At 46.8% G+C, this 13,981-nt stretch overlaps 1 protein-coding gene across 1 annotated transcript in view; it reads left to right on the top strand.

Annotated features, from left to right (window-relative positions):
* Window positions 1-13,981, top strand: part of PRSS55 (serine protease 55) — a 55,179-nt gene that overhangs the window by 8,413 nt on the left and 32,785 nt on the right. The gene's annotated exons all lie outside the window — the stretch shown is intronic.

Genomic DNA, 13,981 nt, shown 5'->3' with positions numbered 1-13,981 from the left:
GATGATTTCTCTCTAAGGCGAACATCAAACTGGCTGAGATATTACATCTAAAGCATTGATCATTGACTGTATCCCGGAAGGGAGGCTTTCTGAGTGAGGTGGGAAGAAGGTTTCACCTGGAGAGCTATCTGATTGGTGGGCAGTGGCAGCCTGCCACCCTCTGTGTAGAACAAGATGTTCAACACAAAAGAGAAAGCAAGATCTGTTGGCATTTTCTGCTGACGGTTCGGAGGTATTGGAGCGGCAGTAGGATACCAAGCCAAGCTGGTACTAACAGATGCCTTTAAAACTTAAATGGGTAAAAAGTCGTCTTACACCTGGGGAAAAAAGTGCATAATAATGCATGACACAAAACTGAGCAAGAACTGATATTTAATAGATTACAGAATAGAGATTGAAAACTGTCTGATCACATCTGAGTCCTGGGCATGAACCGCCAATACTGAACTCAACAAGGACTAGAAATAAAGTCTTGCAACTCCAGTCAAAAAAAATAATAGATCCCAAACTCGAGGTTGTGAGAGGAGCTTTGACTTGGAAGTTTTTCATAGGAAAATATCAACCACAAGATGCCGATGAGATGACCTGACCGATAAGCACTCCACTTCCTGGACTGTAGCATTTGACGGTCGTTGGTCTGGGGCCTCGAGGTGTAAGAGTAGCATTAACAAATGGAGCGTGTTCGGAGGTGAGTAACTAGCATGTTGGGAAGCCTTATTATAGGGAACATAAAAGGACGGGCCTTCAGACTCCTGCAGGGTTTTCTTAAAGACGTGGTATCAGACTTGCTCAGATCCAGCGTCAGTGGGTGAAAACCATATGTTGGCATGAAAAGATCCAAAAATTCTGCCATATTGTTACATTACACTTTGTTGGACATTATACAGAACTGAGGGTGACCTGGACAATCTGGGGCCTGCGGTTAATTTAGGGGAGTCCCTGGGAGCCCAGGAAATTTGTATATTTTTCAATATAAAAATGCACTTCATAGAGTTCTCTATAGTGGAATAGGCTACCTCTAGGTTCTTCAATTTTCTCACCTTAAAATGAGGGGACTCAATAAAAGCATCTCTAAGGTTTTTCCCAGTTCTAAAATACTCTACTTTTACAGTTTAAAATGACGAGGGGGAAACATTTTTACTTAAATTGCATTAATATAGAACATAAGGGGTTTCCCTGGTGGCACAGTGGTTGGGAGTCCGCCTGCCGATGCAAGGGACGCGGGTTCGTGCCCCGGTCCGGGAGGATCCCACATGCCGCAAAGCGGCTGGGCCCGTGAGCCATGGCCGCTGGGCCTGCGCGTCTGGATCCTGTGCTCCGCAACGGGAGAGGCCACAACAGTGAGAGGCCCGCGTACCGCAAAAAAAAAAAAAAAAGCTATAAACATTGAAGCAAACTTTAGCTTCCTTATTCTGAGTTTTTCCTTAAGAGGTGTGTGATTTTCAGTACAACAGTTTAAATGCTGTATTGATATTGATGTCATGCTGCCAGTGGTCATGCAGACTGAAACCTGAATGTATTTACATGAAAAGTCTTAATGAAAGTCCAAAAGTTCTTCTATATTTTTACATGCTCAATGGCTCAGCTTTGTTGGAAATTAGAATTGGGGCTGGCCTGGAAAAATAGGAGACCCGTGGTTGTGAATCTTAGGAGAGTTCCTGGGAGCCTAAGGGGTTTATATATATAGTCTGTAGATAAAAAACCAAATGAAGTCTTAGGTCCGCCAGCACTACAGAGCAAACTCATGGTGGGGGAGTTCAGAAATCTTCCCTTGCAAATCCCACTGCAATGAAATCACTGCAGACTGTAGATTTTTGCCAAGTGACTGGTTGATCCAGACCCAGAGATGTGACCAAACAAACTAAGATAGGGAGGTCTCATCTCAGCTTTTTAGTTGAGTGTCTTCTCTTTGCCTGCACCATCAGGGTGTCTCAGAAATTCTTTTTGCCCCAAAAGACCCTTTCAATATATTGGTCACCATGAGAGAAAGAGAAGCATGATTGGAGAAACAACTCAAGTCTGCAGAAGGCACTGATTTTAGCCTGGAAATTTCCTAGCTGGCAGGGTGCCTGGTGAAGAGGGAAGGAGTGAGATTTGGAGTCAGAAGTTCTGAGTTGGCTCCATTGGCTAGCTGTGTGACTTGGAGCCACTGATTTAACCTGTCTGAGCCTCAATATCCTCATCTTTAATACAAAGATAAGTATTAGCACAGACTAATGCCTATTTTTTCATGTCACATTGATTTAGAGGGATGACATTTGGTTTCATTCTAGTTTGGACCAAGGAGAGAGAAGTCTGAGTTTTGCCCAAGGCTTTTGGTTCAATCTGGGGTCATCTCTGGGCAGCATTTCAGTGGGAGGATGTACCTGCTGGTCGTCTTCCTGCATCAGTGGCCATTCCTTCTCATACTTTTCTGCCAAATCCACCTCTTCTTCCAAAAGTCACGGCTTAATCCTCAGACCACTTCTTTCTCTATGCACTTTGCCTAGAGTATCTCATCCTAGCCAGACTTCAAATATCATCTTTATACAGATGCTCTCACGTTTACCCCCTCAGGCCTCTCCACTGAACTCCCAACCCATTAACCAACTGCCCTACTCAGTATCTCACAAGAACGTTTAAGAGGTGCCTCAAACTTGACGTGGCCCAAACTGAACTATGGAACCTGACCCCACTCCACATCTTTCTTGTAAGCCTTCCACAGTTCTATGGATGGTACCACACCCGTCTGTTTGCTTAGGCAAGAGTTATCCTTGACATCTCCTCTTTCCCTCACTCCCCATGAGCAGTGCATCGGTCAGTCCCATCAACTCTACCAAACAATGTCCTTCACCAGCCATCCTCTCCATTCCCCCTGCTATAAACCCATCCAGGCCGTCATCCTGTCCTGCCCATTAACTCGTCCCCTTCCTTCCACTCTTGCATCCCCACTCCTACACAGTCTGTCCTCTGAAGCAGCCAGAATGTTTTCTCAAGCACCTCTCATTTCTCACTCTCTGATGGCTTCCCACTGTGACCAGAATAAAATCCAAAGTCCTCACTGGGCCTTTACGAGCCCGTCTTTCTCCAGTGGCCCCTTCCCATTCACTCTGCCCCAACTTTACTGGCCTCTCTGCCTCTAAAACATACCCCGATCACTCAGTCTCAGGGCCTTTGCACTTGCTGTCACTTCTGCTTGGAAATATGTCTCCTTCTCATCAGATGGGTCTCAGCCCAAGTCTTGTCATCTCAGGAAGGCTTTCCATGACCACCTCTTAGAACAGTCTCACCTCCCACCTGCAGACCTCCCATCACAGTAGCCTGTTTCATCTGCTTCATACCATTTAACAGGAGCTGGAATTAACTTATTTATTTATTCATTTCTATGTTTAATACTTCCCTCCCCTCACTAGATAGCAAAACTGCTTAAGGGTAGGAATTGACTATGTCATTCTCTGATATAAAACATCTCTCTCCTAAAACAGCTCCCAGCACGTGATAGAGGTTTGATATCTGTCAACCAGCAAATTGACAGCATAGCACGAGGCTCCATAAATTCTCCGGGCTCAGGGAGATGAATCCATAGTAGGTATTAAGACGCTGCTGTCATTACAGTTATATTATTTATGTTTTGCATTAGACCAGTTAAGCTCCACATGACCCTTCAGGATGTTTTCAAAGAGAAAGCAGCCGAGAAATTCCTTTTTCTGATCACACGGGGCCTTAAAGCTGCAGGACGTGGCTAGTTAGCATCTCCAGATGGACAGCTAGTTACCCCTCTCAAACAGTTTACTTACTTTGGCCCTTCACTCTGGAAAACTCTGGTACCTAACATAGATGTTAAATACACAAACACACACATACACACGCAGACACGGCTTCTCCACATGTAACTTTAAAGTTGGGAGTGTGTGGGGAGCAATGGTCTGAAAGTCTGGTCCAGGAGCCCCAGCATCAGATTCACTGGAGGGGCCTTATTAAAAGTGCAGTTCCTCAGATCCCACCCAGTACTACAGAATCGGCATCCTAGAACTTGACCTTTTGAACAAGCTCCCCAAGTGATTCTGGCCGCCGAGGAGAGAGAGCCCCGGAGAGGCACAGACCCAAGAACACCATGAGAGACCTACGTGCCAGGCCGCCGTGTGACCAGGGCAGCAGCAGGGCGACTGGCAGCAGAAGCACCGCTCTTCCGTCCCTCCGTCCTGTCATTGGCCCTGGTCTTTACTCAAGTCGATGGAGGAGCTTCAGGTGAGACTGCGCGTATCCAATTCAGAAAGACCGAGTAAGGGCCTCGCTCTCTGTGTCTGCAGTCTCACAGCCCAGCCTGATGCCCAGGTCACAGTAGGGCACTGGGTGGAGCCAGCACAGTCCAGACAAGGCAGCCAGGAGGCATCCTGGACCAGGACCTGATGATTCCATGAGCCAACCCTCTGGGACGTGGAGGGCCGTGTGGAAGCAGGGGCAGAGGCAGTGGAGCGGGAGGACCTCACACCAGATGGGCTCCTGCAAATCAGGGCATCTCAGACTCACTAATGCATCAGGAAAAAAAGAGTTGAAGGCCTTCCTCAGGAGAAGGGACCTGAGGCTGCTGGTCCAAACAAGTCAGGTGATACAGTGGAGCGAGCGCAGACTCAGAGTCCTACAGCAGAGAGCTCACATCACCAGTGGGACCTGAACTTTGAGCCTCAGATTACTCATCTGTAAAATGGGGATAATCATAATATTTACATCAATATATTGTTGGATTAGTGAGATAGTGCGTGTATCTAGGACCTGGCAAATACCAAGCCCACGATTTTAATTCTCTACCAATTTCATGTCTTCCAGAAAAGGAAGGCACATTGACCAGCCGTTTCTATGAATAAGATGTGCATAAAATACAAAACCCATGCATAGATGGGCTGCAGGGTGGCTTTTGTTCATATATTTCATTCATTTGTTCGTCCACTAGGTGACCTAGCACTTTACAGAGCATTTTCTATACGCCAGGCTTGGAGAATGATGCAGAGATAACCAATATTTGTTCTCCATCTCCTAGAATCTGGGAGAGACACGTGAGCAGAGACACCACCTTAATACACTGGGACAAGTGTATCACTGGGAGCTGCAGAGGGGCACCCAACCCAGTGTGGGGGGAGCACAGGTGTGTGGTGGGTGGGGAAAGTGGCCACCAGGGAAGATTCTCTAGAGGAAGAAATAAGCCCTGTCTGGGCTGAGTCAATCCACTGAGAGAGATGATGTTAGGGAAGGGCCAGAAGACGTATATTATGGGTTGAATGGTGTCCTTCCCAAATTCATCTGTTGAAGTCTTAACCTCTAGTACCTCAAAATGTGACCTTATTTGGAAACAGGGTCATTGCTGATGTAATTAATTAAGATGAGGTCATATGGAGCAGGGTTGGCCCCTAATCCATTATGACTTGTGTCCTTACAAGAAGGGAAAATTTGGATACATAAACCCACACAGGGAGAGCGCCATGTGGAGATGGGAGTTATGCTGCCACAAGGCAAGGAACTGCCAGAAGCTGGGAGAGAGGTCTAGAACAGATCCCTCCCTTCCGAGGGGGCACGGCCCTGCCAACACCTTGATTTTGGACTTCTGGCCTGCAGAACTCCAGAAAATAACTTTCTGTTGTTCTGAACGACCCAGTTTGTGGCACTTTGTTATGGAAGCCCTAAGGAACTAATACAGCATTCTAGATGGGCAGAAAATGTGTGCAAAGGTATGGGAACCGTAGGAAGTTTTAAGTTAAACCATATAGAGTTGCTGGTTTAGCAGCTCAAAAATGGTCTAATACTGGCAAATTCGAATAGTTCAGACTAATATGTTGAGTTGGAATAATGTGCAAGATTGAGCAGTAGACAGGCCAATTTATTAAATAAAGTTTGACTCTGAATACAGTCTTCCCCCACTATACAGCCACAGATATATTCTCATGAGAAATCACCATGGACGCGACAGGTGTGTGGAGAACAAGAATTATTACTAAAGAGTGGCAAGAGCTGTAGGTGTATATGTTTTCCAAAATTCTATGCATGATGGACTTCCATTTTAGGGAAAATGACTGTGGGACTTTTTCTTTTCCTAGCTCTTTTAAGGCTTTACAATTTATTTTTAAAGCTCTTGGGGATATCCTATCAGAATAAGCAAACAGCAGATGAAATATTAGGAAGTTAGTTCATGTTATTCGATGTGGAGTTTTAACATAACAAGCATTTACTATCCATCTCATAGCTATAAGCAAAGCATTAGAATTCATCAACCTAACATATCTTTTCTCTGCCAGGAGGGGTCCTGAAATGGGAGACACAGCCTCCTTATCTCTGTTCTTTAGAAAACAACACGAATTTGAGCTCAGCAGACAGAAACATTTCATTGCAGCTATAAGTGTTTGCAAACTTTGGGGTCCTGGAGGGCACGTGTTCATATGAGGTGGAACAGGGCATAGATAAAGAATTCCCAAGGTCACCAGGCTTAACCACGTGGCTTCCATGGCTGGCCCCAGAGTTCTGAACAGGATAACACAGCATATGCATGATCTTCATTCAAATCCCAAAGAATCCCCAAGTCTCCCAGCACATATGTGCATGAATTCACATTTTTATCAAAATACCATTGCATGAAGACACATGTCCACACCAAGACCCATACACAATGTTTATGGTGTTTTTATCCATAAGTATTAAAAAGTAACACCCTACATGTCTGTCAGTTGAGTGGATAGCCAGTGGTCCATCCAGACAACAGCAATGGTCCTCCGCAATAGAAAGGAGCAGACCACTGACTGCAGACCACATGCTATAACCATGAACCTCCAGTGCCTTCCGCTGAGTTGAAGAAGCTGTATAACTACTACCTTCAGTATGATGCACAGACAGGCAGAGATAGCACATCAGTTGTCACCAGGGGCTGGGACTTGGGGAAGGGGATGGGTTCCAAGGGGCACCGCAGAACTTTCTGTGGTGGTGAAAAGTTCTGTGTCTTGACTGTGGTGGTGGTTACATAGCCATCTTGCACTCGTCAGAATTCATGGAACCATACCCCTTAAAAAGGTAATTTACTAAATTTAAATTATATGTCAAAAACCAGACTTTTTAAAAATGCCTTTGTGCACTTCAAAAAGCCACTGTGAACCACAAAAGAATTGCCTGCTTTATTGAAAGTGTTTTTATTGTGATCTCAAGGGCTGACCACGTGGGGAGAGATTCCATTTTAATTCTGGCTTAGTCTGCTCAGGCTGCCATAACAAAATACCATAGACTGCTGGCTTACACAACAAAAATTTATTTTCTCACAGTTCTAGAGGCTGAAAGTCCAAGATCAAGGTGACAGCCTACCCAGTTCCTGGTGAGGCCTCTTCCTGGTTTGCAGAACACTGCCTTTTCACTGTGTCCTCTTACGGCCTCAGTACAGGCTCATGGACGGAGAGAGACCACTCCGCTATGCCTTCTTGTAAGGACACTAATCCCGTAGGATCAGGGCCCCACCCTTATGACCTCATTTAACATTAATTTCTTCCTTAGTGGCCCCATCAACAAATACAGTCACACTGGGGGATAGGGTTCCAACATGTGAATTCTGGGTCCATAATAAATACTCCATGGGCAGGACACTCTGGTGCCCCTGAGGACGAGGCTGCAGTACCCGTTGGGGATCTTGCTCAGGTACTGCTGGTGGTAATCCTCTGCGTAGTAGAAAGTCTGTCCCTCACGGATGTCGGTGGTGATCAGGCCAAAGCCGTGCTCTGACAGAACCTGTGGAGGGAAAGGCACCATCAGGACCCGAAGCGCAGGGATCCCGGGAAGGAGGAGGGCCAGGAGGTCAGGATGGGAGGGGCAGACACGTGGCTGGGGGTGCGCAGCGGTCCTTGGGGCCCGGGCTCGGCCACTTCCCTGCTGGGTTATTCTGGGCAACCTTCTCCGTGTGCCCCAGGGCGCTGGGGTCTGAAATCCGGGCTGGGTTTGATTGGGTTTGGTTCTGACTGTAAGTTATGCTCTACCCTCTACACCACCTCTGCCCCCGTGGGTGTCGGGAGCCCAGGTTTGGGCCCTGTGGGTGTGTGTGAAGCCACCCTGTTTCCAGGGGAAGCAGCAGGGCCGTGTGGCTCCCCGGCTGCCCTGGGGAGGCTGGGGTCCCTGAGGGGATTGGCGCCTGGCTGCGGTGAGAGGGGATGGCGGGGCAGGAGGGGGCGGGGAGGCTGCAGCAGCACCCAGTGCCGACCCCTCTGCCCCCTCACAGGCTGGACAGAGGACCCCCCTCGCTGGCTGTGGCTCTGGGCAGCAGGGACCCCGCCAGGATGCCTGGAGGGCAGGGGCCACATGGGGTCCGGGCTCTGCCGCTCCAGGCTGGAGCCTCTGGGAAGTGAGGGCAGGCGAGGACGTGGCCTGAGGGCCTGGTCGGTTCCTCACCGCCCTCTGTGACCCAGTTTAAGGCCTGGTGGCATCTGCCGCCAGGCAAGGAACACATGTAAACACCAGTGGGGGAGGAGAGCGGAGCTATTTGGGGCAGGAGACGGATGAAGAACTCGTCATTGTTCCCCATGGATCTTAGCCCGTTTCCTTTCCCTTTTGGATTTCAGCTGTGCCCTATTTCTTTCCTGGTACAGGCTGCTCGGGGTATCTGAGCGCAAGGCAGCAGAGACGCGACCCAGGTTCACTGATTCCATTTTGGACAGGGGTGCGCGGTGGGACCTCAGACTCGTGTCCCCAGTAAGGGAACTGCTGTCAGCCCGCTGGCTCATGGGGATGGAGTCCTCACATCTGCCAGGAAGGGCGGCTGGGTCTAGTCTTTGAGTCCAACGTGAATCCATGGCCTGACCTTGTGCTGAGCCCTGTCGTGACTTTCTGAATTTCCATCTAGCCCACTGAGGTGGAAACAAGGAGGCCGATGGCTCCAAACCCTCAGGCCTGGGGGGTTTAGGAAGATGGCCTTGAGGGATTCGTGAGGGTCCCAGAAGGAAGTTGAATTCCACTCAGAAAGTTGAAATGAAGCTACTTTCATGAAGGGACAGAGAGCTGTGGGCGTCGATCGTAAAGTGTCCCCGTGCAGAAGGGCATTTCAGAGACGGGCCACAGCCTTCAGCCACAGGGACAAGGACAGAAAGTCTAGTTGCTGGAATCCAGTGAGAACGGCAGGTACGGAGGACAGATCCCGGCAGGAACTGGGTCAAGGAGGGACCCTGCCACTGGCAGCCCAGTGGCCCCAACCAGAAGGGACAGGGAAGAAATACCCCAACCCCTTCCCTTCCTACCTCATGCCTGCCAGTGCCTCCCATTGCCCAGGGCAAGCCACGTGACATTTAGGATCCCCCCCAGGAGACCAGTCCTTAGGAGCCAGCCTCCCAGGACTCAGGGAAGGACAGCCAGTGCATTTGTCGTGGTAAAACGGGGACAAATGGAAAATTACGGCGCAGCATCATCTACTGCTCCCTCCCAGAGAATAGGATTGAAAGCTGTGAGCCATTCTTATTTCAGGACGGGTAAAGATAGCCAGCTGCCCAGTAAGGCTTTTCCTGGTGATGTGTTGGTCTCAGCCTATTGATAGCCAGGCTGTCAGCTAGGAACGCTGGTGGCACTCGTCCAGACCATATTACTTGCAGCCAGCCCCCGCGGATATCTCCCCCAGTGTGTGGCTCGACCAGCCTTCGCGGTTCGTATTAGGATTGCAGGATGTGCTTCAGCAAAAACCATCAGGGAACTTTGAAGAACAAGATTTATTACTCACAGGTCCTGGAGGGCACACAGCACACCTGAGGGGCCACACAACCAGGTTGCAGGGAGAGAGAGAAAGAGAGATAACAGATCCGGGGATCTGCTTTTATTAGGGTTGAAGGTAGGGTGTCTAGGGTCTCACAAGTTCATTCTTTATTGACTAATTTAAAGCACGTGACCAGGAATTAGGGTGCAGGAAGGAAGAAATAGGTCACTCAAGCAGTTATGTAGGTTACCCGGGGGTTTCTGGAAAAGGGACCTTCATGGGTGAGGACCTTCCCAAGCCTGATTCCTTATCTGGCTGTTCTGCTGGTGGCCGTGTCGTACAGCTGGCAATATGTTTATTCAGGATGGATGTCTTTCAAAATGGATGACTCATCAACCAGAAACTTAAAATGTCAAGCACTTAAGTTACACATATATAATATACTGTGCTTAGGACTTTGCAGGTGTCATCTCTCTTAATTCTCACAGGACTATTTGAGGGGTTGCTCGTCTCTTTTCCACATTTAGTTTATCAGTGTGCCAGATATTGTATCTTGATGTTTAGCCCCGTCTCTGCCTTTCTAAACTGTCCTAAGAATTGTAGATGCTGAAAGCTGGTCACGTTTCTCAGAGTCCCAACAGGCTTCAAGTTTAGATTCTCAGGTGAGTTTTAGGAGGCAGAAGACAGAAACATTGTCTTCCCTTAGCACTGTACACAGGCATGCAGATTTCAGCAGAAGACGGTTGTGAGGTTTTGCCATTAACTTTGGATGTCCTCAGGCAAGTTTACTCTAATGCTGAAGAGAACAATAAGATCATTAGCAGTGAATTCCTGTGATTCCTGAGACTTACAGAGCTTCTGGAAGCAAGCAACTGTTTTTCCTGGTCTTTGCACTCAAACCCTTTTAATGGTTCTGTAAGCATCCATCTCTATGTACTATATCCCTTTCAGTTTGAGATACATAGAGTATTTTCTATTTTCCTGTGAGAATCCTGACTGATACAGTTACTTGGTATTGAAAGTGGTTTCGGGAAATACAACTGCAAAGATGGGAATCGAAGATTCCTTGTCAGGCTTGATTTGATTTGAAGGCAGTAATGACCTCGTCACTGGTGGAAAATGCGATTCTGGGAGTCCAGGGTATGCAGTGTCAAAACAGTCTCTCAAATTATTACCTGTCGTTCTTGGAATCCTATTAAAGGAGAACAAGTGGTTTTTGCAATAGAACTTTCTGGTGGAAGAGATAAGTACAAGGGCTACTGTCACCGAATGCAATGGAAAGTTTACCAGCAAAACAGCAACAATAATATTGGAGTTTTACATTTTCAACTCAAAGGCATCATCTAAGGCCTAGAGAAGTTTCTACAACTGCCCTAAAAGAATCTCTCATCTACTGTATCAAAAATCAGGCCCAGAGTTCTTCCTGCAGGTAGCAGAATGAAAACATAACTTGAATTCACGACTTCTTTAGGTGCTTACATGAAAGGTGATTCATTGGAAAAGAAGGTGACCAAGAAAATGGCAATGGAATATTTGGATGGATTAGGATGAATTAGTGTACTTTAAAACCTCAAATCCCGGGACTTCCCTGGCAGTCCAGTGGTTGGGACTTCGCCTTCCAAGGCAAGGGGGTGCGGGTTCAATCCCCGGTCGGGGAACTAAGATCCCCACATGCTGCACGGTGCAGCCAAAAATAAATATAAAATAAAACCTCAAATCCCACTGAGCTTCCGTTCCTATCAGAAGCAGCCCTTCTACCCCTTTCTGGGAAGGCTAGTCTCCTTTTCCATGAAGACTTTGTAATGACTTAACTGAAATACTTTCCCAGGGGGGGCTGATTCTCCCCATAACCCATCCCTACCACCTCTCAGGGCAGTCAGAGCCATACGTGGAGCCATCACAATAGACTTCATAGGGGATCAGTTCATCTGACCCAGCAGAAGGTATCATACACATTAGAAGAACTGCGACATTCTGCTCGTGCATGTTTGTAGACACCGGAGGATCGTGTGGGAGAAGAGATTCTAAGGGAGTTACCCAAAGGATAAAGCAAAATGTGATTTGGCCAAATTTATCAATTTGGGTGCACTTAAGAGAAAATCTGCGTTCAGATGGATTATCCGGAGCAGCTAGAAATGGCTCTGTTTGTTTACTTGACAGACTAAAACCCTGGACAAAAATAAATGGCCTACATTAAATGGCATTCTTCTGTAGAACATAAAAGAAGGAATACAAAATCTTGGATAGGAATGTCAGAATGGATGTATCAAGTGTGACCTGTTCACCCACCCCCTAACTCCATCCCTTAAATGAGTCCTGAGGACACCATGTTGAATTAGGCATTGAAAAGTACATTTCCATAAGGAGTCTCAGCATCCTTGAAAGACCCTGTTGTGGCCACATCGTCTGTAGGCTGAGGATGGTGTAACACATAACCCATCTCGTGGAAGGTTGATAGCACTTGACTTCTTCCCTTGTGGAGTAAGCAGTCATTTTTCATCATAGAAACAGGCATGTATTCTGTATATGGATGTGTCTTCCCAGCTCACAAAGCTTCTGCCACCCCACTAAATGCCTAGTTACTCATCATATGGTTTTCCACCGGGCGCAACTTCTGGTCAACTGGTTATAATGCAACAGAAGTGAGGCAACATGCTTGTGCCCGTGGGATTCACTGCTCTTACCGTGTATAATTATTTCATTATATATTACAATGTAATAATAGAAATAAAGTACACAATACACGTAATGTGGTTGAATCATCCCAAAACCATCCCCCCTCCGGTCCGTGGAAAAATTGTCTTCCACAAAACCAGTCCCTGGTGCCAAAAAGGTTGGGGACCACTGCCCTACATGACCAGTAAAACCCAACCCTCTTGTTGGCTTTTTAGTCTGCATAACGACTCTGGACTCTTACTTCTGTTTTGATTTTGGTTCCCTAAACATTTCCTTTCCTGTAGGCTCAGCTATGCATTTTAAAGGATATTTGTTGAATTTTAGCCTTCATAGATGTTTACTAAAAAACAGAAAATAAATTGATCTGAGAGTCAGAAATATGAATTTTAGTCCTGGATCTGTTAATAACCTTTAGCAAAACCTTGCCTTCTGTAGAGCTCAGTATCCTTAAAGTGAAGTGAAGGGTAGGATTGATTTCCGTCAGCATTTTTCAAATGATGGCTCATTTCACATCCTATTATTGAGTCACGATATCAGTTTAGTGGGCTGTAATTAGCATGTAGGAAGGAAGGACATGTATTGTTTCATGAAACTTTAGCTCCGTGTGTATGTGTGTGCACATGTGTACCAGGCCATGAGGTAGGATCAATTTCTTACTGTGGCTTACACAGGCCACCATGGAGAACTAAAGCAATGAGTATTGATCTTCCTCATTGCTTCGAACCTCCCCTGCAGTGAATGCTTTCTAATGGGCATTGATGCAAAGCACAGAGGTCTCTTCTCAGGTCCGTCCACATGCCTCTCCCCTAGACCTTCTTATTTTCAATCTTCCAGTCTTTCTCCTTCCAAGCCCTTGACCAACCAGCCAACCTATTCATCGCTGCCAAGAGGCCTTACCTCACACCACCTATTTCTTCATAGAAATGAGATGATCAAGTGCACCATTCAAAGCTCTGCCCGCAGAGGTCCTTCCCTGCACCACATCGTGCAGGGCTGACCTTGAGCAGAACCAGGACTGAGGATCTTTCCTCTGTCATCAGCTGGCACAGGGCCTCTTGTTAAGTCAATTTATAAGCTAAGAGAGAAGCTTTGTGGCAACAGATGGAGGTGATGTGGAGGCAGTGTATTCAAACAACTCACCGAGACTTGCTTGAGCCCAATCCTAAATTTCCATCAGAAGCCAGAGTGTTGGTGGCCTGTCAAACCGCGTGACCTGGTGGGTGATGAAGGGCAGCTCCAGGTCACATAGTTACTCGGTGTCCCATGACTAGGCACTCACTCTTTACTAGGACTCTGTGGCACCGGGGGAATTGTTTTACAAATAGGAATTCTCTGCTTCAGAAGGCAGATTGCTTCAGATTCATAACGGTCTATAACTCTCTCATTCTGGCTTGCCAGTCACTCCACACAATGTCAATATCTAACATGGGGACATAACCTTTTTTTAAATTAAAGTATAGTTGACTTACAATGTTGTATTAATCTCTGCTGTACAGCAAAGTGATTTAGTTATACAGATATATGCATCTTTTTCAGATTCTTTTCCATTATGGTTTATCACAGGATGTTGAATATAGTTCCCTGTGCTATACATTAGGACCCTGTTGTTTATCCATTCTGTATTTAATA

Source organism: Neophocaena asiaeorientalis, unplaced genomic scaffold (genome assembly GCF_003031525.2).
Source record: "Neophocaena asiaeorientalis asiaeorientalis breed wild unplaced genomic scaffold, Neophocaena_asiaeorientalis_V1.1 scaffold633, whole genome shotgun sequence".
NCBI classification, from domain to species: Eukaryota; Metazoa; Chordata; class Mammalia; order Artiodactyla; family Phocoenidae; genus Neophocaena; species Neophocaena asiaeorientalis.
This window is presented reverse-complemented; position numbering and strand designations above follow the sequence as displayed.